The sequence below is a fragment of the Rana temporaria genome, chromosome 3, assembly GCF_905171775.1.
Source record: "Rana temporaria chromosome 3, aRanTem1.1, whole genome shotgun sequence".
In the NCBI taxonomy this organism is placed as follows: domain Eukaryota; kingdom Metazoa; phylum Chordata; class Amphibia; order Anura; family Ranidae; genus Rana; species Rana temporaria.
This window is the reverse complement of record NC_053491.1, coordinates 355100579-355127015: the sequence shown is the minus strand read 5'-3', so window position 1 is coordinate 355127015 and position 26437 is coordinate 355100579.

Genomic DNA, 26437 nt, shown 5'->3' with positions numbered 1-26437 from the left:
CAGCATCCCCAAAGAGCTCGTCTGCGGAAGGAAGCATGAAGTGCTCCAAAATCTCCTGGTAGACGGCTGCGGTGACCCTGGACTTAATGAAGCACAGTAGACCAACACCAGCAGATGACGTGGCTCCCCAAATCAACACAGACTGTGGAAACGTCACACTGGACTTCAAGCATCTTGCAGCGTGTGGCTCTCCATTCTTCCTCCATACTCTGTGTCCCTGGTTTCCAAATGAGATGCAAAATTTGCTCTCATCAGAAAAGAGGACTTTGGACTACTGAGCAACAAACCAGGTCTGTCTTTCTTTAGCCCAGGCAAGATGCTTTTGACGTTGTTTGTTGTTCAGGAGTGGCTTGACAAGAGGAATACAACATTTGAAGCCCATGTCCAGGATCTGTCTGTGTGTGGTGGATCTTGATGCACTGACTCCAGCCTCAGTCCTTTCCTTGTGAAAGTCCCCAACACTTTTGAATGGCCTTTTCCTGTCAGTCCTCTCCAGGCTGTGGTCATCCCTGCTGCTTGTGCACCTTTTTCTTCTACACTTTTCCCTTCCACATAACTTTCTATTAATGTGCTTTGATACAGCACTTTGGGAACATCCAACTTCTTTTGCAATTACCTTTTGAGGCTTCCCCTCCTTATTGAGAGTGTCAATGATGGTTTTCTGCACAAATGTCAGGTCAGCAGTCTTTCCCATGATTGTGATTACTACTGAACAAGACTGAGAGACCATTTAAAGGCTCAGTAACCCTTTGCAGGTGTTATGGCTTAATTAGCTGATTAGAGTGGGACACTCTGAGCCTAGAATATTGCACCTTTTCACAATATTCTAATTTTCTGAGATTGTAGATTTGGGGTTTTCATGAGCTGTAAGCCATAATCATCACAATTATAACAAATCACGGCCTAAACTATCTTGCTTTGCATTTAATGAGTCTATCTCATATATTAGTTTCACCTTTTAAGCTTTATTAGTGAAATAAATGAACTTTTGCACGATATTCAACTTTTCGAGTTTCACCTGTACTGATAGCATTAAAAAAAAAATATATATATATATATATATATATATATATTAATAAGTACATTGCTGCATTAATTTGTGTGCAGAGTTCCACTTCAATCAAAGGCTTGAGCGGCTGATTTAAATCCAAGTCAGTTAGTGTTGGTCTTTATTTCACGTTTTGGGGAAGGCAATATTCCTGGTCATTTGTTATTTATTTTTTGGGTTTAAGGCCCCGTACACACGACTGAACATGTCTGCTGAAACTGGTCCGCGGACCAGTTTCAGCAGACATGTTCGGTCGTGTGTACGGCCGATCGGACAGGATTCCAGCGTACATTTGCCCGCCAGACCGTTTTTGAGCGGACAAATGTTTCTAAACTTGCTTAGAAACATGCCCGCTGGAATCCTGTCCGTCGGACATGTTCGGTCGTCTGTACAGACTTACCATGTCCGAGGGGCCGCCATCCCTCGCATTCGTCGAATGACTTTGACGCATGCGTGGAAGCATTGAACTTCCAGGGCCGCGCACGTCGCCCGCGTGATCGTCGCGGCGACGGCGCGGCCTCGTCACCGAAGTATCGTGTACACGTGGATTTCTGTATGATGGTGTGTACAGCCATCATACAGAAATCTCTGGGCGGGCATGTCCGTTCATCGTACATGTTTGCCCGTGTGTATGAGGCATAATTTAACTGTGAAATGTGTCTGCAGTTATGGGGAGGGAGGGGTGGGGAGGCAGGTCTCTATAGTTTTATAGTCTATGCAGTTTGCCACTGCCAGAGGAAAAACTGAGGGACTGAAGTGATCAACAACATGATAATTTGAAGAAAATAAACCTCTTGAACCTCCCAATAACCTATAATGAAATAAAAGGTTCTTCTGCATCAGTGGTGTGTCATGCAGTGGTGAGCTAGATGCAGGAGTCTGACTTGTATGGATTAATCACCCTTCCGTTGCCTGGATAAATCCATTGTTTACATATGAAATCTTCTTTAAAGGGAAGTGTGTCAATGTTTTTTAGATATACAGCACACGTAAAAGTAATTCATTTAATATAAATGCTTTTATAAATGTAAATTGAAAGCAATGCACTCCCTGTGTGATTGAGGCTTCACGCACACTTGCAGCTGAAAAAAACACCTGAAAAACACTGGAACAAAAACGTTCATATTTGTTTTGGCATTTAGCACTTTGTGTCTGCGTTTTTAACAGAAACTATTGGGTTGGCCACTGCTGACACCTGAATGTAAAAAATGCAGGCGTTAAAAAATAAATAGCTAGATTCAGGTAGAGTTAGGTCGGCGTATCAGTAGATACGCCGACTTAACTCGGAATCTGCGCCGTCCTAAGTTGAAGTGTATTCTCAAACTGAGATACACTTAAACCTAGCTATGATACGACAGCCTGCGCCGTTGTATCTTAGGGTGCAATATTTAGGCTGGCTGATAGGTGGCGCTTCCGTTGAGTTCGGCGTAGAATATGTAAATGACTCAGTCGCAGTAAAGATACGCCGTTTACGTAAGGTGTTTTCAGGCGTAAAGTTATTCCATCAAATAGCTGGACTAGTCAATGTTAAGTATGGCTGTCGTTCCCGCGTCGAAATTTGAAAATTTTAGGTTGTTTGCGTAAGTCGTCCGTAAATGGGGCTGGACGTAATTTACGTTCACGTCGAAACCAATACGTCCTTGCGGCGTACTTTGGAGCAATGCACACTGGGATATGTACACGGACGGGGCATGCGCTGTTCGTAAAAAACGTCAACCACGTCAGGTCACACACCATTAACATAAAACACGCCCCCTCATCCTAATTTGAATTAGGCGCGCTTACGCCGGCCCTATTTACGCTACGCTGCCGTAAGTTAGGAGGCAAGTACTTTGTGAATACAGTACTTGCCTCTCTGACTTAAGGCGGCGTATCGTAAATACGATACGCTATGCCGCCTTAAAGTTGCGGGGGCGTCTGTGAATCTAGCTAAAAGTCTATTCGGATCTGGTATGGATTTTAAACACTTGCCTAGTGGGCACTTAAACCCCTTTCCTGCCTCCAGGCCAATTTTCAGCTTTCAGCACTGTTGTACTTTGAATGACAATTGCACGGTCATGCTACACTGGATCCATATGAAATTTCTTTTCATTTTTTTCACACAAATAGAGCTTTTTTTTGGTGGTACTTAATCACTACTGGGGTTTTATTTTTTGCTAAACAAACAAAGAAAGACCAAAAATTAATGACACTGCTTGGTAGCATTCATAGGTGGCACTGATAGGCACTGATAGGTGGCACTGATGGGCACTAATAGGCACTTGAAGGTGACACTAATAGTCAGTGCTGATGATGAGCCACTGATGGGCATTGCTTAGCAGCGCTGATCAGCACTGATAGATAGCACTGGTAGGTGGCACTGGTGGGCACTGATAGGCAGCACTGTTTTGCACTGGTAGGTGGCACTGGTGGGCACAAATAAGGCAGCGGTGGCTCTCTTTTTGGGACCGATGTCCCTCTGACAGATGCAGGTGATTGGGTTTCTGTTTTTTCTTCTCGCACGTTACTCTGATCTATGATCAGCCAAGTCTCGTAGACTTGCTAAACACAGAGTGCCGCACACGCCCCTCAGGGGGGTGCACAGGCAGCTCATGCACGGAAAGACGTGCATGAACACCCTCCAGGAAATTAAGGCCCGCCTGTAGCCATCTTTCGGCTATAGTGTGGGCGTGAAGGAGTTAAGAGGAACCCCATGCCAAAAAAAAGGCGTGGGGTCCCCCCTAAAATCCATACCCTTATCTGAGTATAAAGCACCCCCCCCCCCAAAGGGCTTGGAATGAATTGGGGGGGGGGGATTTTTTATTTCTGACAATTCTTTTGTTTACATTCCCCCGCTGACAGCTGATGAGTCATCGGTTGGTAAGGATGCAGCAGCCAGCTTGCCGGCCCACTCCTTAAAGCAGAGGTCCCGCGGCGATTCGTTTTTTTTTTGACCATTAGATTAATTACCCTAATATAAATCGTTACTCACTCTTTCTTTTTTCTTAAACCTCCGCAGTCCGGTATCGTTGTAAAGGATGATTTATAAAAATTGATGCCGGACGTTTCCATTTTGTTTTTGGGCACTTGAAGCCCACAAGCACCTATTTCCTGTTAGCAGTGAATGCTTCTTTCCCAGCATTCACCGCTCGTGCATGCTCATTGTTGACGTCACACCGCACCGTCAACACTGAGGGTTGCCATCACAACGGGCGTCGTCGTTGAAAGTTCCCGCCCCCGTTGTGATGGCAACACAAGGAATTCTGAAACGCCCTCGTCACGTGACTGGCGTCACACGTCACTCCCTGTTTCTAAATCTCGGGAGATTTCGCTGGGTGTCATTCCGTACTGAATCTTGGGAAAGATGACGCTTATCTCCCATGATACAGTGCAGCGCCTGGGGAATACAGAATATACATCAACTCCCATGGGAGAGAAAGACCGGATGTTCTCCTAAATACATAAATATAAAGGTATTTAAATAGCAAATTATTCACTTGAATGTCAATGGCATATCTATGCAATATAACGAACGCGATCAGATATAGTTTAAAATTTGGGTGGAACTCCGCTTTAACAGCCAGCTATTCAATGGTTGTTAAGGACGCCGGAGGCCACCCACTGAGAGAGAAAAAAACGCAGGCAGCCAGTGCTTAGCAGCATTTAATGCCGCATACACACGATCATTTTTCGGGTTCTAAAAAATTACGTTTTTTTTTTAATGTCATTAAAAACGATCGTGTGTGGGCTTCAGAGCATTTTTTTTGGTTCTAAAAAATGGCCAAGAAAAAATACAAACATGCTCTATTTTTTAACAACGTTGTCGTTTTTAAGGTTGTAAAAAATTATCGTGTGTGGGCTTTAACGACGTGAAAAATCTGCGCATGCTCAGAAGCAAGTTATGAGACGGGAGCGCTCGTTCTGGTAAAACTACCGTTCGTAATGGAGTAAGCACATTCATCACGCTGTAACAGACAGAAAAGCATGAATTGTCTTTTACTAATACAAAATCAGCTAAAGGGTGACGTCATCCGAATGGAACTTCCCCTTTATAGTGGCGTCGTACGTGTTGTACGTCACTGCGCTTTGCTAGAGCATTTTTTTTTCACGATTGTTTGTAGGCAAGGCCGTTTTAATGATCAAGTTAAAAAAAAACGTCGTTTTTTTTAGAGCCTGAAAACGTCCTTTTTTAGAACCCGAAAAATGATCGTGTGTACGCGGCATAAGAGTTTGTAGAGGCTTCTAGGGGCAGAAAAAAAATGCTCAAAAGCTAGGAGAATTTTTTTAAAGCGGTGGTTCCCCCTTAAAAACAACTTTTTTTTATTCCACTGCCCCCCCCCACATTACAATCGAATTAAGGCTCTTATTATTTTTTTCCTGCTGTACATACCTTAGTACAGCATATTCACCCGTGCATCCGGGTTGCGAGTCCCGCGGGAGTGGGCGTTCCTCACATGCTGTTGATTGACGTTTTGCCCAAAAACGAGCTCTCCCCTGTCGCGTAAGCCGCGTCACGGTTGGCGAAAGGAGCCGAACGGCGAGTCGGCGCTATACTGCGCATGCGCATCGCCGTTCGGCTCCTTTCACCAATCGTGACGCGGCTTACGCGACGGGGGGAGGGCTCGTTTTTGGGCAACACGTCAATCAACAGCATGTAAGGAACGCCCACTCCCGCGGGACTCGCAACCCGGATGCACGGGTGAATATGCTGTACTAAGGTATGTACAGCAGGAAAAAAATAATAAGAGTCTTAATTCGATTGTAATGTGGGGGGGCAGTGGAATAAAAAAAAGTTGTTTTTAAGGGGGAACCACCGCTTTAAGCTAGTGTGCACTGAGCCTGATATATAAGCAGTTGTTTTGGAGGCAGGCAAAGGGACTGCATTTCTAGAGACGAATCTCAATATTTAATAAAAGACTAATAATACAAAAGAGATAAAAAATATGTGATCAGTAAAAATAAAATATACAGTTTCTCTACTCAAAACTGGAACACAAAGGACCACAGAGGAACGCCTGTCTGTGAACCGACGCATTTCTGTGTGAATCGGCCCTAAAGCTGGGACATTCTCCTGTATTGATTTGTATTGTGACTGTACTGTCTTCCCTGATGTAAAGCGCTGCGCAAACTGTTGGCGCTATATAAATCCTGTATAATAATAATAATAATAATTTGATTCTGACAGTAGCACCTACAGCTGCCGTTTGAGAAAAATTTCCAGACTCACTATGCACATCAACATGACAAGCAAACAGCTTTTTCTTCAGATCAGAAACAAATAGGAATCTGCAACAAAGTTTATTAAAATCCTTGGAATGTGCATTGATCACCCAGAGGGAATTGTTTTTTACTCAACAACAGTGGAGTTTCTCTTTAAATCAGTTTTGTGATCCATGGGCGCCACACTAGAAAGTAATATTTTTTAAATGATTGTAGGTATGCTTGTGTGAATGGCAACACATACTGAAACAAGCATACTGTATTGAGGTTTCTTAAATCTGACTGCAAAAATGAAAATAAAGACGTCATTCGCGCCATGATTTAAATGTTACTATTGTACATCTGTTCAAAGTTCAGCTTTATGTTACGCCAGCTTTTATTTTAAGAGCACCTTATTGCATATTTCCTGTTGTACTCATTGTACTTTCAGAGGTAACAGAGGGATTAAACAACCTGCAGTTGACGTAAATAATAGTACACACTCATATTTAATATCACACCTTAGTTAATCCCCATATAAAGCTTTGGCTTCCTGGGAATTTCTGTTCCTTGTTGGCGAGAGTTTCAACCTAGTTCTATGAATCCGAAACAGCATTTCTGCCTATTCCTACATACTACATGGGTTTCTAGTAAACAGGATGTGGTGAGCTAAAGATGCAAGATAGTAAACGTGATGTAATCTTGTAATGAGTGACAGTACAATGACATGAATAGATAATATATATTTTGTAACAGGTGCTATGGTAGAAACACGCAATTTATTTTTCCTATGTTTTACATAGTGGGCCTTATTTACTAAAGCTTATGTGCATGTGCATACACCGTTCATCAGTAGTAAACTGCATCCCCATAGTATTACTGGGCACTTACAGGCTACAGTGTATATGTGCGCAATTTACTTTTTGCCATGTAATGTACACTTAAGCATCTGAATGGAAGCCAGTTAAATGTGTCCAAAATAAAAATGGTAGAACTACAGTCACAGTTTAAGATCACTTATGTAATGTAGGCTGCCCATTCCAATAAGACCAAGCACGGGGGTTTCAGAGGAGCAATGGACGATGGTGAAGGTGGAGTGTGGAGAGGTAGGAGTAGTGCAAGAATCCTGCCCTACAAAGGAGTGTTCCTGCTTGAGATTTAGCCCCCTTTCACACTGGGGAATTTTTCAGGCGCTTTGGCGTTTAAAAAAGCGCCTGTAAAGCGCCTGAAAGAAGCCTCATCTGCAATCCCAATGTGAAAGCCTGAGTGCTTTCAGAGCCCTTTCACACTGCCAGCGTCTGAAAAACGCTGGTAAAGCTCCGCTAAGACCCCTTTCACACTGGGGCGTTTTTCAGGCGCATTGGTGGGAAGGGGTGTTTTAGGAGCGGTGAATTTAATGCTTCTAAAGCGCAGCAAAGAAGCTGCTTGCAGGACTTTTTTTGATGCCCTGCCAGCGCAGCGCCTCAGTGGGATTGCAGATGAGGCTTCTTTCAGGCACTTTACAAGCACTTTTTTTAATGCTAAGACCCCTTTCACACTGGGGTGTTTTTCAGGCGCTTTAGTGTGAAAGCACTCGGGCTTTCACATCGGGATTGCAGATGCAGCTTCTTTCAGGCGCTTTACAGGCGCCTTTTTTAATGCTAAAGCGCCTGAAAAATGCCCCAGTGTGAAAGAGTTCTTAGTGCTGCTGGCATGGGCTAGCCTAAGACTGAATTGATAGTTTTACTGTCTGTGTTTTTTTTTCCCTAAGTTTAAGTAATTTTTTGATTCTGCCTGTGATAATGATTGATTTCCTGACACAATTCTCAGGGCGGAACCCATTTCTGCCGTTTGATTCAAATCATGATAGTGAAAACATGCAAACCAGAGAGAGACAAAAGTTTACATCTTCACCTTCAAACGCTCAGCCAGCAAGAGGGGGGTTATAGCCCGCACGGCTTCTTTTTATTAACAATATGACATCACAAAACATATTTCTTTTTATTAACAATATGACATCACAAAACATATGCATTCTCATTGGTCAACCCATATAATTCACTCCCATTTACACGCCCCCCTGTGACGTCTGTACTTAGCACATTGCACACATTCCAAAGTCTTTGGGGGCCATCTTTCTTCATTCGGTGGTGGGGGCTATGGGAGGAGCTGTTTAGGAGTGCAGTAGAAGGAAGGGGGGTTTTCCTCTTACAACCGAGTCCATATTTGTTCTTTGGAATGAGGAGTTTAGGAGTGCAGTAGAAGGGAGGGACCAGAGGACAAGGAGCGAGGGGTGGAAGTCCATATTTGTTTAACTCTCCGTTGGCTCTTTTTCCATGCTGAATTGTACTGTGTCTTTAAAACAATATCTGATATAAACTTCTCAAGGAAAACAAACACTATTGTAACATATCATTTAACACATGCATATGTATATATCATACATAGATAAAGAAATAAAAACAAATAAAAGAGATAATGAAAGAAAAACAACATTTGGCAACATTTAGGCACAAAGTAACATAGAATAAAATATTAATTTTATTTCACTACACCACACCTGCGGTTGGGGAGCATCTCTGGCAATAGTGTGTAAAGTTTCAATGGCCTAAGCCATGAATATTTATACATTATCCCCTTGGAAAACCACTAGGAGGTTTATAGCCAGTTGTGCATGCTGGAGGAGGGTAAAAATATATGATAGGAGCCTTCTGGAAGCTCTCTTCCTTCTGGGGAGGATGTGAGTTTGGATGTTCTCCAACCTTCCAGGTCTGTTGCCTGGGGAGGACACGTGCTTGAAAAAAGGAAGGACTGAGTTCAGGACCTGTAAGCTTGTACTGACTTTCTGGAAGCACTAGATGGGAGTACCGGGGAGGAACTTCATCTGCTGGTAGAGTGTGCAAAAAAACTAGGAGAATATAGAGTGCTGGTCTGCCTTTACAGCCGCTCAACACATATGTGCAATGGCATATGATGGACTTTAATGTTTACACCTCGCACATATGGGTATCAGATGACCAATGATCCTTCCTGCCCTCCAGGTGCTTCAAACAGTTTAAAGGGACATTGGGGCAGGCAAAAAGAGTTTAACGGTTGTTTTCTTTGTTGACTGTAAGTAGGGTCCCCAGTCTGCATATGAACCCTTGGGTATAATGTGCCTTAATGCCTTCCTCCCTTGGGTTTTGCAGGCTAAACATTTGTCTTTAAAGGTGTTGTAAAGGTAAAAAATCCCTAAATAGCTTCCTTAGAGCAGTCCTCCTTCACTTACCTCATCCTTCCATTTTGCTTTTAAATGTCCTTATTTCTTCTGAGAAATCCTCACTTCCTGTTCTTCTGTCTGTAACTCCACACAGTAATGCAAGGCTTTCTCCCTGGTGTGGAGAAAGCCTCTTGAGGAGGGTCAGGACGCTATCTACTTTGCAGATAGAGAAAGGAGCTGTGTGTTAGTGGGCGTCCTGACACTCCTGCTCGCCCCCTCAAGAGGCTTTCTCCACACCAGGGAGAAAGTGTCGCATTACTGTGTGGAGTTACAGACAGAAGAACAGGAAGTGAGGATTTCTCAGAAGAAATAAGGACATTTAAAAGCAAAATCGAAGGATGAGGTAAGTGAAGGAGGACTGCACTAAGGTAAAGGAAGCTATTTAGGGAAAACATTTTTACCTTTACAACCCCTTTAACCATTTCAAAAGTGATTGGGACCCAATTCTTTACATTCATAAACAAATCAAGGATGCAACCCTTGAGGTGTAATGTCAGCCCTCTGAGCCACATGGGGACCTTCCACCGCTGCCTAGCGGTATGGGGGGGCAACATTAGTACCTTGAAAGATTTTTGTACAGAACAAGATGAGGTTTTATCTGAAGATATGTTTTAATCGAACAAAAGCTTTTTTTTTTAATATAAAAGAATGAAGCTGAAAACTCCCAGGTGTAACAAGCTGCCTGCACTCCTGCCTCATAATCCTTAGAAGAGCGCGGCCCCTGCTCTGGCAGTACGATAACAAACATGAGAGGGAAGGGGGATGTAGAAATCAGAGGATGGAAGAGAAAAGGTACAAAACCATGAAAGGAAGTGAAGAAAGCTTATCAAGAATAAGCCGTTTACAATGGTTTTACTATTTACTATTTATATTATGAAAATAGGAAGTTGAGAAATCTTTGAAGCTGGACGCTCTACACGAAAGTTTGTGAAATGGAATCGTGTTCCAACACGTCTCCTCCCTATAATCCTCTGTGTTTCCAGTGACTTATTGTGAACAGTGCATCACGAGCTGCATTATGAAGCATGTACAAATATGGACCTAATAAATTCCACATGAAAAAGAAAAGATTTAGCATAATACAACAAAAGGACTCATTCAATAAGACTGTGAAAAAACAATTAAAATGTGCAAGCCGTAACAGCCAATCAGAAATGATGTTCTTGTTGATGTGACTAAAGTAAATCAAATTGATTACTATGCATTGCTATATTTTCTGACATAATACAACAGTTATTTGCTTCTCTCTACCATTGGCCATTAAAGTAGATGTAAACTGAATTACTAAAACTTCATATAAATGTTAACAGGTTCATACCATAGTGTTAAAGCCCACTTTGTTTATTTATTTGTAGCACTACCCCCAAAGGAGCTGCTGGTTTAGATTTGGGTTTTGCACGTTACCTCTAAGTTCGTTGTCCAGGGAAGAAAGTCTGTAGAAATTGCAATGTCCACACAAGATGTAATACCTTCAACTGTTAGGTTTTATTTTTGCTGCATAAAACTTGTGAAAGAAGTAGAAAGTATAGGAGGAGAGAAAGGGGAAGGTTCAGGTACTTGGTACAGAATGCGCAAAAACTATTTCTGTTCCAGTATTCACCACTCTTTCTTAAGTGGGTATTGCTCACCCGGATAGACCCCTCTCACATGACCTAGCAGCCGGGATGATGCACGGACAGTATGAGAACAGTCTCTGCCACAGACCGTCTGAGAACAAAAGATGGATAGCCAGGGAATCCTCTGCCACAGGATTTCAGTCCCAAACTTACTGCTTTAGAGAAAAAGAGCCTTTAAGCCGATCTGGCAAACTGTAAGACAAATTGAATAGTGGATCCCTTTAGTAACGAGGTCACCAGGCCTATCCCGAGACATCAGTATGCCTTGCTTGGTGTCCTCCAGGGCAGGTCCTCCCCCGGTTTCCTTCGTTAAGCAGCTTCCCCCACTTGGATGGACAGCTTGGGATCTCTTCTAGAACCATAGACCCTAGCCAGCATAGCTGGGCCTACCTGATAGGAATACAGCCTCAGACCAACGTGGTCCCAGGACTGGAATCGCCAGGAGGACCACCAGGCAAAGGACCCCCAAAAAACGGCGACTGCCCCTTAAGTATCACTTCCCAACATGCACAGCGGGGCACCACTCCCCCTGAGCTGCTGCAGAGAAGGATCACTTAACACACCATGGTTTTGGCCGAGTTACAACATGAGAGTCACAGGCACTATGCATAGGCACCCCCACTATTTCAGGCAGTGTAACGTCAGCACTGCCTGAACTAAAAGCACCAAGTGGGTGTTCGGGAGACTGCTCACCCAGCGCACAGAGGGCAGGCAGAGTAGACTGGTGTCCTTAACAGGAAGTTCTAGGGTCCTACTGTCTGAAGGGTGATTTTAAATCAAGACAGCAGAAGATGAAAACATTGTATGTGCAATACAAAAGCATAGATAGGGTGAAAGATTTACTCTCGCCTGTGTACTTTCAGTCCAGGTGCTATCTTAAATTTAGAGGGGGATGAGAGAGTTACTTGGCTCTCATCTGGTTAATTTGTGTAAATTGGGCCTCTGCTCTAGCTGGGCTGTACTGTCAGTTCATTCTGTGTTCCTGAGCTGCCTTTCCACCCCGGGGCGACAGGTGGCAGCAGTGGAGTTCAGTCAGGAGCGCCTTTTGCCAGCAGCCAATCAGGAGGGGTTTTCCCTCGCGGGGCATGATGGGGGAGGGTACTTCTTGAGCGGACGCCATTTTGTGTGGTCTTCTGGTTCTTGTTCCGGGTGCAGCACCCAACTTCAGGGTGTGCGCACATCACGGCCCCCGGTGATATGGCATACCAGGCCGGGGCGCGTGCTATGAGGTGTCCTTGGTTCCAGGACCATGCTGGCCCAGAGCAACTGAGGCTATGGCGGGACCCCAGTGATCTACGAAAGGTAGCGACAGTCTGGGCGCACGTGCAGAAGAGAGACGTGTGCCTGCAACGTGCCCAGACAAGTTCTTTGAGTGGGAGGGATTACCCACCCCTGCGTGAGACGTAGGGCGAACTTTGGCGCCAAACCAGCAGAGTGATTGCCCACCCACGAGAGAGAGAGAGACACGTGCAACATGTCTGTTCCCCTGATGCCGTTTGAAAGATTGAGGCCTCCGATGTCTACCATTGGAGCCCAACCGAAGCCTGCTGCCGCCGGAGTACCCCTTACCGATACTGGGATCCGGATGCAGACCAAGGGGAAATTTGTCTTGTTCTCAAGTGGAGGTGTGGAGGCCTTCGGACTTTCCTGCCCCCGCTGTTCAGAGCTGGCTGTTCGTATTCTGCCTTTTGTGCAATGCAAGAGGTGCCGGGCCTATCTTTTTCAGATCGAGCCACCGACCAAAACTTCCCGGGAGTATAAGGTGGACTGGATTGCTGGAACTGTTTCCGCTGTGGAGGAGGCCCCATGGCCGGAACCCTCCCCACCTGCTGTGGTGGGGAGGGTCTTCTACTATATCGGCGGAGGTAAGTGAAATCTCGGAAGAGACGAAATGCATGACCAATGTGACGAATGTGACCAGTGCTCAGGCAGATGCTGTACCGGAGGCCACGGCCACAAATGTGGTCTCTGTGTGGCGTGCTGTTGCTAAAGTGGGCCCCGCACAGGTTTCCCGCGGCTGCGGTCCAGGCCTGCCTGCCCAAGTACCGGACTTGTCTAACATCCCTGTTGGAGGACGCACCTATTTGCCGGCCGAAGAGTACGATACTTCAGACCTGATTCATCGTCGGATATTGGAGAAGACCGCTGGTTCGAGCCTGAGTTTCCTGAGTCTCAATCTTATGGAGGAAAGAGGAGAAGTTCCCCCAGGGTGGGGCTTTAACGGTAACAATGAGTAGAGAAAGTATAAGGTATAATAACATTTATTATGAAAGAATACAAAGCAAAAATTATGATAAGCAACACAATTGTTTAAAAACAAGGTACGTCACTGAGTGGTGTGTATGTCCGCAGGGATGAGTTCAGGCCCTACGCGTTTCAGGAAATCCGTCCCTTCTTCAGGGGCCAGAGTCCATGCGACAATTATACTGTATGCAGTAAAGAATTATAATGCAGCAAATTAACATGTATTCATATATCGGAAAGAAAAGCAAAAAAAAATTGTTTTCCCCTCGGGTGGGGCTATCACCATCTCCACCCGTCCTCCCTGGACCCTTTTTCTGGGCGTTTTTCATTCTTATTTATATTTATTTTCATTTACAACATAACCTGGCAAATATTGTAATTAAATCAGCCACCATTTATAGGATAATGAATTTCCCTACCTCTCCTAACTTGCCATCATCCAGCCTTTATTACCTTTTACTTAACATGCCTTTGCCTGCCTTTATAATAGTTTTAGAGCAGCCCTTCGTCTGTATACTGCTTAAGTTGCCATGACAAGGCTCCCCGTCAGTGGACGCCACCTGTGTGTGCATTTTTTCCACACGGCATGCACTCCTTCACTCCATGTACGTGCTGGGCGTTCTTCTATGACCATAGGCACTCCCCCTTGCCTCCGTGTTGTCGCTCCGCCTTTTCTGGGCGGTCTGCTGCTCGGAGGGGCGCGGTGACGTCACACACCGGGATCCGCCGCCTACAAGCCCGCCCACTATTCCCCACATACAATCGCCAGTCTATACGGCGCTACACATTACCCGGCGCCAATCGAATGAAGGGGGCGTTGCTTCCCCTGTCCCTCCCCTTATTACTAGGCAGCTATTTATTTCTAACTGCGGCCGCACTAGGACAAGCGCCGGCTGTCTGCTGCCACCTACCAACATTCTTCCTGTATGGTAAGCCTGCCTCACGTTTTTTACTATGGAGACTTGCTGGGCTTTATCTTCTAAGCTCTCCCCTTAATGACTCTAATACTCATATGTTTTCTACATAGTTGGACAATTTGTGTGATCACACTGCTGTCTATCTGAACTTCTGGGACCGTCCCTGGCTCACCCCCTGCTCCTTTGCAGGTATGTGGTCATCTGTGGGCTTCCAGTGTAATTCACGTTCAGTATCAATTTTAACCCCTCATTACCTAATTTATATTAAACTTTTTTCTCCTTTGATGATTTTTTTAGGAGTCCTACCTATACAATCAATTCAATTTGGGATTTACCTCCTGCTCCCCTGTAGGTATGCAATTACTACGGGCTGTTTATGCATTTTTCGTGCAGCATCAATTTTGTATGCGCCGTATTTAACCCTTTACTTTTATTCTTATCATCCCTCCCTTGTTTGATGCTTTTTAGGAGCTCCACCTATATAAATAGACCCAAGTCTGGATTTCTCTCCCCCCTTGGTTGCCTGACTATGTTTTAAACATTTGGGACCATATTTCTGGGACCTTTTGACTGCTTCCGTGCTCTACTCCAAGCAATCTTAGTTCCATTACAGGTATATACTCCCCTAATCCTGGTGTGCTTATACAAATGATATTGTTGTACATCGACATTAGCTATGTCATCTTTTTGCCATACTGCAATCATTTTTTCTACATTGCAGGAGCCGTGTGGTTTTCTTTCCACATTTCCTTCTGCTCGCCCAGGGTCTGTCCTCAGGAGTTCTGGGACACGTCTCTGTGTCCTCTCGGTTGGCTCCCTATCCACCTTAGGGAATTGGTACTATGGTGCTCTTCGGTTCTTTTGGTCTACATACGTGGTGATGGGTATGTGCTTAATGTAATGTGTTGATTTTAAAATTTTTGCTTTTCTTTCCGATATATGAATACATGTTAATTTGCTGCATTATAATTCTTTACCGCATACAGTATAATTGTCGCATGGACTCTGGCCCCTGAAGAAGGGACAGATTTCCTGAAACGCGTAGGGCCTGAACTCATCCCTGCGGACATACACACCACTCAGTGACGTACCTTGTTTTTAAACAATTGTGTTGCTTATCATAATTTTTGCTTTGTATTCTTTCATAATAAATTTTATTATACCTTATACTTTCTCTACTCATTGTTACTGTAAAAGCCCCACCCTGGGGGAACTTCTCCTCTTTCCTAGTTAAACCAGGGGTGTTGGTAACTTTTTCTTGAGATTGATCAGGCCAGAGAAACATTTACGCAAACGACGAGTTACGCAAACGACGTAACTTTTTAAAATTTCAACGAGGCAACGACGGCCATACTTAACATTGGCTGCGCCTCATATAGCAGGGGCAACTATACGCCGGGAAAAGCCTAACGTAAACGTCGTAACTTTACTGCGTCGGCCGCGCGTACGTTCTGGAATTCGCGTATCTAGCTAATTTGCATACTCGACGCGGAAATCGACGGAAGCGCCACCTAACGGGCAAAAAAATTAAAAATTGCAGTTAAGATTCGACGGCATAAGAGACTTACGCCTGTCGGATCTAATGGATATCTATGCGTAACTGATTCTAAGAATCAGTCGCATAGATACGACGGGCCAGATTAGGCCTTACGACGGCGTACATGGCGCTGCGCCGTCGTAAGTCTTTTGAGAATCTGGGCCTAAGTCTACATATTTGTTGTTTTTTCTAGGTCTTGCAACTTGGGAAATGCCTAGCACTTACTGATATCTCTTTGGGAGGAAGGGAAATTTCGTCCTCTGACGAGAGGGTGCAGTTTCAACTCCAACCTTAGTGATCAAGAATGTACAAAGTAATATATGAATACATGTTTTTTTTTTTGTATGTGTGTTTTCTATTTTGTCTTGCAGGTTGTTGACCTACTATCAACGCTGTCGGAGAATGGGGCAGAATAGATAGATAGGAATGTGTAGTGTCGTGATGTGTTACTGTGTATATTTCTACAGGAAATTTTTTTTTTATATCTCAAAGTTTTATATCTTTTCTATCTTTTCTCTCTTTACTGTCATGCAGGTTCAGGCCGGGCATTCAGGCCTGAATGCCTTTGTAAGGACACTGGGGACAGTGTCTATTTAAGTGGGGGGAGTGTGTAGCGCCTGTGTACTTTCAGTCCAGGTGCTATCTTAAATTTAGAGGGGGATGAGAGAGTTACTTGGCTCTCATCTGGTTAATTTGTGTAAATTGGGCCTCTGCTCTAGCTGGGCTGTACTGTCAGTTCATTCTGTGTTCCTGAGGTGCCTTTCCACCCCGGGGCGACAGGTGGCAGCAGTGGAGTTCAGTCAGGAGCGCCTTTTGCCAGCAGCCAACCAGGAGGGAGGGTACTTCTTGAGCGGACACCATTTTGTGTGGTCTTCTGGTTCTTGTTCCGGGTGCGGCACCCAACTTCAGGGTGTGCGCACATCACGGCCCCCGGTGATATGGCATACCAGGCTGGGGCGCGCGTGCTACGAGGTGTCCTTGGTTCCGGGACCATGCTGGCCCGGAGCAACTGAGGCTATGGCGGGACCCCAGTGATCTACTGGGTTTCCCAAACTTGGAGAGAAGATCCCAAGCGAGTTGTGCTGTTCGGTGGGGAGTCAGTCTGAGGAGAGCCCGGAGGCAGGCAATCCAACAGGGCCTAGACAATCCACTGGGGATCAAGGTGACCGGACATTGAGAGTTTGTCTGTTGGCAACCTGTCAGTCGGTGACCAGTTGAGGAAAACTACTTGAGGGAGATTCAGGCACTAAATTCACTGGGGAAGATTCACTTTATAATTCTACGTTCGGGGGAAGGGCCTGTGGCAGAGGTTCTTCCCTGATATTCATTTGCACCAGGTCTGTGGCAGAGACTTGTGTTTTTCTTCCCAGTGCTCCGAGTGATACCCTGGCTGCCAGGTCGGTGTGAGAGGCCTGTCCAGGTACACTATACCCCCTCGGCTGAGGGGCGACGAAAGTAGAGTGTCGTTTTGAAGCAGGACTGCTTCTGTATTGTTCAAGCCTGAATCTGCAATTCTCCTTTTCACCCATCTTTTCCAATCTACCTCAAGTTCACTGTTTTGCCGTGTTGGGTGAAATAAAGCTACAAGAAAAGACACCTGTTGCTTGGACATTTCGTCATTGCTCCCATCATCTCATCATCATCCTTACCCCTAGACGCTCACAAAGGTAACACGCCATCCCTATTCTATCCAGCGGCTCCTTCAGGGGTGAGCGCTACAACTACATTACTAAAACAAAATTATTTGAACCAGGAAATTAGCTTTCAGCAGGGCTCCTTTAGCATCACACATTGTACTTGCTGTCATTTCTGCCCACAATGTGTTATCATGTCTAACACTGAGGAGACAATATCCACTGACAAACTGACATTAGAGCCACACCCAGCCATTAATAAATCAAGACCCTGTGGATGGGGGAACCACAGGGGACGTTTTCTGTAATTTGGATCTTGCTGCTCTTCAGTTTACCGTATTTGCAGGATAATTGGTTGTGAAATCATATATGAAAAATCATTATTGCTCATTTACTCTGCTGTGTGAGGCTCACACTGGGTTATGATCGTTTTCTATAAAGTACAAAAAAAATTGCAAAATAAAATATGTAAGTTTAACCATTCCTCTGAATCCTTCTACTGAAGAAGAACTTGGAAGGCCCATTCACAGTATTACATTGCAGTCATGTATGTTTTATGGTGCACCGTAACATTTAATAATGCACAATGCATAGTTTGGTGCCAATGAATCTAAGCAATACACTGATAAGCAATGTGCATTGTGATGCACTTCCCTAAAACAAAATCAATGCATGCCCATTAAATACGCGTTGCAGTGTTTTGGCAGCTCATGCAAAATGAATGTGCTGCCGTGTGCACTTTAACATGTGAAATATTGCACATTTACACACGAGTGATAACTCACTGTGGGCACAATTCACTAAGGCCTCTTTCACACTGGGGCGATGAGGGCGTCGGCGGTAAAGCGCCTCCCTCGGGCTTTCACACTGGAGACGCTATTTTTAGCGTTATAGCGCCTGCAAAGAGCCCCAGTGTGAAAGGGGTCTAAAGGTTATCACATGGGTTATGACAGTCACGTGACCACTTAACGCATGCGATAATGAAAATGTCAACTCACTATAGTTAGTATGCGGCATTTAACGCAAACACCAAAAACGCTCATTACATTCCGCATAAAAAAAAAAATGGTATTAAAGTCAACTCACAAAAGTAAATAAATAAATAAATGCAATGCGGTAATTAACTACTTGCCGACCGCCCACCGTCGTTATACGTCCTCACTTTAGAGATGAATATCTCGGTAACGGCAGCAGCTGCTGCCACAATCGAGATATTCATCTCTTCTGTGGGCGGCCGTGTTAACGATAATGGCGGTCTCCGCGGCGGATTCGCCGCGAGATCGCCGTTATCGGTGGCGGGAGAGGGGCCCCCCCTCCCGCCGCTCTCCCGCGCTCTCCGCCGCTTACCGTAGCCGTCGGTAGCGGCGGAGGAGATCGCGACCATCCGGCAGCTGAGCGGGGACGAGACTGAAGGAAAAATCTCCTTCGCCCGTCCCCATAGCTCCGCTGGGCGGAAGTGACGTCAAAACGTCAGTCCCGCCCAGCGTCTTAAAGAAACATTTTTTTTTTTTGTCATTTGAAAAAATGACATTTCCAAATTTTTTTTTTTTTTTTGCATTTAAGCCCAAATATGAGATCTGAGGTCTTTTTGACCCCAGATCTCATATTTAAGAGGACCTGTCATGCTTTTTTCTATTACAAGGGATGTTTACATTCCTTGTAATAGGAATAAAAGTGATAATTTTTTTTTTTTTTTTCGGTGTTAAAAATTCTAAAATAAATAAAAATAAATGCGAAAAGCAAAAAAAATTTTTTTTAAAGCGCCCCGTCCCGACGAGCTCGCGCGTAGAAGCGAACGTATACGCAAGTAGCGCCGACATATGAAAACGGTATTCAAACCACACAAGTGAGGTATCGCCGCGATCGTTAGAGCAAGAGCATTAATTTTAGCCTTAGGCCTACTCTGTAACTCAAAAAATGCAACCTGTAGAATTTTTTAAACGTCGCCTATCAAGATTTTTAAGGGTAAAAGTTTGACGCCATGCCACGAGCGGGCGCAATTTTTAAGCGTGACATGTTGGGTATCATTTTACTCGGCGTAACATTATCTTTCACAATATATAAAAAAATTGGGCCAAATTTATTGTTGTCTTATTTTTTCATTTAAAAAAGTGAATTTTTTCCAAAAAAAGTGCGCTTGTAAGACCGCTGCGCAAATACGGTGTGACAAAAAGTATTGCAATGACTTCCATTTTATGTTTAAAGGTTTTTATTGAAAGTTTTTCAAAGAAAAACAACATGACATTAATCATTGGTACATGTACAATATGAGTCAATTCCATCTACCATACTCATATCGGGAGAAAAAACTCCCCTATCCCAACAAAACGCAATCATTGAACACCTCGAGAGCAGGCAGATCATAATGTAAAAATCAGTCGTGTGAGCGCCATTTCAGGGTTCCTACTTAAACCTTAGTACCGCTCAAGGCCCATAACCCATGGCACCCCCGACGCCCCTTAAAGGGATCATGCTGCGTCCTGAGAGCCAGGGCCAGGGGCCAGGGCCGTTAAATGCCAGACGCGCTCATCCCCCTCGGGGGAGGAGGTCTGTCTGCTCCCGAGTTATCCCCTCAAGTGGGGCAAATCCTGAGACTATATATATCGTACCCGACAGCAGGGCCTAGCACCAAGGGAGGTGCCTACAGGGGAAGAGAGGGAAAGAGATAGAAAACGTGGTAAAGAGGACAGAGATAGAAATGCATGGTGAGGATCAGGATGGAGTGTTCCCGCCTCCAGGCGGAACCCCAGGTAGGAGGGACACGTTACAGAAGGAAGCCCAGGGTTCCCAAATGGATCTGAATTTGTCAGTCTGGTCCGCCCGCCTTGCCACTATTTGTTCCTGTGTCATTATCCAGGAGACTTTCCTTCTAAACATCTGGAAAGAGACTGAGGGCTTCTTCCATGCTTTAGCTATGGTCATCCTGGCCCCCAGTAATATGAAAAATGATAAAATCCTGGAGTGTTTAGGTAGGCCGGGGATGCACTGATTTAGCAGCGCCGTGTTAGGCTGCGGATGAACCCTTCTCTCTAGCAGGGAGCCCATGGTGCGGAAAACTCTTTTCCAAAAGGATCTAATGCGGGGGCAGGACCACCAAGTGTGTAACATGTTACCTTCCAGTTCGCATCCCCTAAAACATAATGGAGAAGACCCTGGGAACATTCTAGCTAGTCTGGAGGGGACATAGTACCACCTAAACATTAGTTTAAGACTCGCTTCTATGAGACATGTATTGAGGATACCTTTATATGCTCGATCTGTCGCTCGGTGCCATACTGCAGCGTTCCATGATGAGTTCAGTTCCTCCTCCCAGGCCCAGGCGTATGAAGGCTTATCAGTCTTGGACATCAGGGTCGTATAAAGTAACGAGATCCCACCCCTCTGATCCCTAGAGTTAGCGCACCAATTTTCATATGGCGTTATCCTGGGGGGAGCCGTCTTGTCCTTCCAAATAGTGTGGAGAAAGTGGGAAATTTGGGAGAATCTAAAACATTCATCGGTGGGCATGTCCAGATGTTTTTTGCAGTGAGACAGTGAAAGTGGGCCCTCCATGGCTAGAAAGTGACCTATCCTGTACAGGCCTTTATCCGTCCACCACCGGAATGCCTTGATATCCATCCCTGGAGGAAAGTCTGGATTATGGAATATGTGCGAGAGGGGTTTCAGTGGGGAAATCAGACCGGGACGTGAGAATAGTTTGGAGCAGAGGGCTACGGAGTGAGATAACGTGGGCGATAGAATGGCTGGTCTGCGTTTGGAGTCACACCCCAAGATATAGTCAATGGTATGTGATGGTATGGCCTGTCTCTCCATTGCAAGCCAGTCAGGTTTCGATCCCTGAAAGAAGACCGTCGAAAGTTGTGTCAGTTGGGCCGCTTGGTAGTATCCCCACAGATTAGGAAGCCCCATACCTCCCTGTGTTTTTAGACGATAGAGCACGCCTGAGGGACACCTATACCCCTTTTTCCCCCAAACAAACCGGATAATCTCAGCTTGGAATTTGTTAAGGAAATGTTTTGGTACCGAGATCGGGAGAGCGCGGAATAAGTATAGCAGACGTGGTAAGAGGGTCATTTTTACCGCGTTCACCCGGCCCAGCCAGGACAGCCCACATTTGGCCCACTTCCCGATTTCCCCTCTACACTTACTGATCATTGGGGGGTAGTTTGCTTTAAAGAGGCCTTCAATATGGGGAGTGAGCTTGATGCCTAGGTACGTAATTTGTGAGGGAGCCCATTGGAAGTCGAAGGTGTCAGAAAGCTGTTTGAGTAGGTCCGGGGGAACTGAGATATTAATAGCCAGGGATTTGCCCATATTAACTCGCAAGCCAGACACCTCACTGAAAACCCGTAGAGTCTGGAGTATGTTTGGCGTGGAAACAAGGGGGGATGTAACGAAAAGCAGTAGGTCGTCCGCATACAGGGCACATTTGTGTTCCCTTGGCCCACAGAATACCCCCTTGATGTCTGGATTCGCTCTCAGTGCCACAGCCAGCGTTTCGATGGCCACCGCGAACAGGAGCGGGGAGAGCGAGCACCCCTGTCTGGTCCCTCTGCCAATTGGGAAGGATTCAGAGTATCTGCCCATAAGTCGCACCTGGGCGGAGGGGCTGGAATAAAGTGATCCAATGAGGCTCAGGAAGTTGGGTCCAAACCCCCACCTTTCCAAAACTCCCGTCAAGTACTCCCAGTCTATAGAGTCAAAAGCCTTATGTAGGTCTATTGACAACAAGAAACCCTCCTGCCGCGGTCCTCCGTCCCACTGTGATTGGAGAAGGGAGATGATGTCTATGGCCCGTCTGATCTGGTCAGTTCCCTGTCTCCCAGGGATGAAGCCCACCTGGTCTTTGTGTACATATGCGGATATAAAGCTGGACAGCCTGTTCGCTAGTATTTTTGTCATGATTTTAATATCGTTGTTAATCAGTGAAATGGGGCGGTAATTACACACCTCGCTAGGGTCCTTATCTGGTTTCGGAATGACCGAGATATAGGCAGAGTTTAGGTCCGTCCCCAGTTGGGCTCCATCCCTGAGAGAGTTGAACATTCGCGTCAGGTGGGGGGCTAGGCATGGTCCAAATTTCTGATAATAACCGGTCGAGAAACCATCTGGGCCCGTCGATGAGCCCAGCTTGAGGGCCTTAATTGTGGACAGTACTTCCTCTTGGGTGAAAGGGGATTCCATTATGTCCCTATGTTCCCCAGTCAGGGACGGCAGTGGGATATTATCCAGAAAGTCCTTCCCTGCTGGGGAGGGGGGCGTTTGGGCAGGCTTGTATAACCCCAAATAAAATTGTAAAAATGAGTCCATTATTTTGGTTGGGTTCTGTGTCAGCTCCCCTGTGGAAACCCGGATTCTAGGGAAGGCAAGCGCCCGCTGTTTGGGGGTCAGTTTGGTGGCCAGACGGGAGCCTATCCTGTCAGTTTGGGAATAAAACATAGCCCCAGACCACCTGAGATGCTTCTCTGCCGCAGTAGTCAGGGATAAGTTAAGGAGGGCCCTAGCTTCGTCCAGTCGGGCAAGTGATTCGGCCGAGGGTTGGCGTTTGTGTGCTTTTTTCATTTTGTGGAAGTTCTCTGTAAGCCTGATATTGTCAGCCCTATGTTCCTTTTTAAGTTTAGCCGCTACCTGTATCAGTTTTCCCCTGATGACCGTTTTGTGAGCTGCCCAGACCGTGGAGGGGGAGACATCAGACGTTGCGTTGATAAGGAAGTATTCCTTAATGTCCTCTTCTAGCAAGGAACATTGTACCGGGTCGCTTAGAAGCGACTCATTCAGGCGCCAGCGAGGCAGATTTCTAGAGCCCGTTGGCCTCCTAGTAAGCAGAGTAACCATAGAGTGGTCTGACAGGGGGGTGTCCACAATCCTGGAGTTACACAGTAACGGAAGTGTCGTGGCATGGGTGAAGATGTGGTCAATCCTAGCATAGGTGTTGTGGGGGGCAGAAAAGTGGGTGTAATCTTTTGTGCGTGGGTTCGCTTCTCGCCAAACGTCTATTAACCCTACCGAGTGGAGGAGCTTAGCTATATTAGAGCTCTGTTTGGAAGGGCGTTTAGGTTTAGATGTGCCGTTTGCTGTCTTATCCAGAGAGAAGTCAAACGCCGTATTCGAGTCTCCCCCCATGAAGACAGTGCCCCTCAAGTGTGGTTGTAGTTTGCGTATCAGTGATTCAAAAAAGGATCTTTGACCCTTATTCGGGGTGTAGTAGGAGACAAAGGTGTACAGTTCCCCGTCGACATGGCCCGAGACCAGAACGTAGCGGCCCTGCGGGTCCACTACCGATTCCGTTAGGGAGAGGTTGATGTGTCTGGCGAAACATATGGCCACCCCCTTCGTTTTATTGTCCGCCGAAGCCAGATAGAATTGGGGATACCGGTGGTGGAGGAATGTGGGTCTGTAGGTGGACGGGAAATGAGTCTCCTGCAGCAGAAGAACATCTGCGTGCATAGAGTGGTATGACTGGAGGAGCTTCCTGCGTTTTACGGGAGAATTGAGGCCCTGAGTGTTATGGGAGATGATTTTGAGTGTCGGTGGGGGGGGGACGTGTGTCAGCCATGGATCAGAGGTGTGGGAGCCCCACTATACCATTGTAGCCTACCTGTGTCCTGTTGAGAGTATTCTCCCCGTATATCGGGCTCTCGTAGCGTCGCGGGCCCTGGGTCTGGGTTGAGGGACTGGAATCCAGTACGGAACCGAGGAACACTCCTAGAGAAATGTGGAGAGGTCAGAAGAAAAAGAGGTGAAACAGAGAAAGAAGGGAGAAGAGAAATCAACATTAGTACATAGCTGCTGCAGAGCAAATGTGATCTTACGCTCAGTAAACATTTCATAACCGTATTCCGGGGGTCCCCAGACCCCCCCCCCCACCCCGGGGTGAAGTGGGCGAAACTGCCCCCACCCCAATAACTTTAGGGCACCGGTATGACCCTAAATCCGGGTGACCGGTAACGGATCCGGTTTCACCAAAGGTGATCCTGATCCAATGGAGGTGCACTGAGTCCACCACAGCCTCGACACCTCTAAACTATCTCTTAGGGCTATCCGGGAGCCCATGATCCCCAAACACTGAACGCCCCTGCCGTGCAGGCCCAGGCCTTCAAACTGTAAATGAGACTCCCCAAAAAAAATGTATAAAAAACGAGTTAACTAAAAAAGAACCTAACCGGAGGAGGGAGAGAAGAAACCAGGGTCGGTATCCTATAATAAGTGCCAGCCTGTGTGGCCAATGGGCCATGTAACACCCACCCCTTGAACCATAGGACGTTATCCCTAACAGAACCAAAACCATTCCCCCCTCCCTCCCTCACCATAACTGTGACCTTTACTTTCCCCTAGCCTCCTATGCAAGGCTCAGTTGTTTGTAGGTAAACCCTCCCCAGAGATCACAGCGAAGAAAATAGTCCCCCCAGGAGCCCCAGAGCTCCCGAAATCGTATCCCTCCCCCAGAGTCCCAGACAATGGCCCCAGCCCTTATAACAACAAAATAATAATAAAAAAAAAATAGAAAGGGAAAAAAAAATGACTCAAAGAATGCTTATCAGAGTTCCGATAGGCCTCCGCAAGGCAGTCAGTTCGTGGTATAGGAAAACAGTTCCCACAAGAGCCATCGCTGGGACCGGGGGTGGAAACAGGGGACCCCCTTCCTAGTACGGGATGGACAGATCTTCAGTGGTCCAGACCAGTCATGACTGGTGGTACTTCAGATGATGATCCTCATGTAAAAGAGTTCTCTTTGGAACGCTTGTGATTCTGTGTCAGCCAGGTCTTCTGCAGCGGGCTTGCAGGCGGCGGTCTCTTCGTGGATCCAGGTGTCCCCCTGCCGGACTGTGAAGATGGCGGTTCCAGAGCAATCAGTCCCAATTGAATTAGCAGACGTTCCCCCTCTGGGAATGATGAAAAGCCAAAAAATTTATTTCTGTATGAAAAGTTCACCCGTAGCGGGAAGGACCATCTATAAGTGATTTCTTTTCCCATAAGAACCTGCAGCAGAGGTTTAAGTGTGCGCCTCTTCTGCACTGTGTAAGGTGACAGATCCGCAAAGATTTGGATATTATGGCCGTTTAAAGTGAGATTGTCCAGTCTCCTAGCTCTCCTCATCACCTCCTCTTTGACAGCATAGTAGTGCGGTTTGACAATGATATCCCTGGGCAGGCCATCCGACCGGGGGGATTGTAATGCTCTGTGTGCTCTGTCAAGCTCGAGACGGTGCTCAGCGATATCCGGGATGAGGCTTTTAATTAGGGATTTCACCGCCACTTGTACCTCCTTGTCCGACTCCGGGAGCCCCCGTACCCTAAAATTATAGCGTCTCGATCGGTTCTCGAGGTCGTCGATCTTAGCAAAAGCTGTCTCCAATTGGTCCTGAACCTCCTGCAACCTGTTGGAATTTTGATTGATACGCGCCACTGCCTGATCTGCTTTTTGTTCCATATTGTCCATCCTCATCCCCAATTGCAGCAAGTCTGCATGGATGGATGATGTGATTTGTGCTGCATTTAAAGCCAGGCTTTTAGAGAGCATTTGGGAGAAAGCAGCCATCATTGAGGGAAAGTCTGTGGGGACAGGGGCCTCCTCTTGTACTGTGCTCACAGACAGCAGCATGCCTGTGAGAGGATCTGTCATGGGGGTAGTGGGGAATCCAGCTCCCATCCGTTCCAGCAGGGATTCGGTGGAGGAGGGAGAAGCTGCAGCAGCCAAGGGGGGAAAGTCAGTACCTGGTGACTGCGGTGCGGGCTGGTCCTGATCCGCAATCGAATCCCCAGGCTGCGCCTCTGTGTGTAGGCCTCGTTGCGCCGCCATGTTGGCATAGCTGAGGGGGCCGGGATTCGCCGCCATCTGCGCCGTTAGGTTCCGTCTGACCGGCGTGAGTGACATTCGCGGGGACCAGGGATGTTCCCCCACACGGTGAGTCAGTTTAATCGGCTGGGGGGGCGCTCAGTTAGCTCCGGTGTGCGGTGTTAGGCCGTGGTGGAGCGGAGCCTCAGAAGCCGGTGGCCATCTTGGGAGCTGCCGCGCATGCGCCTTC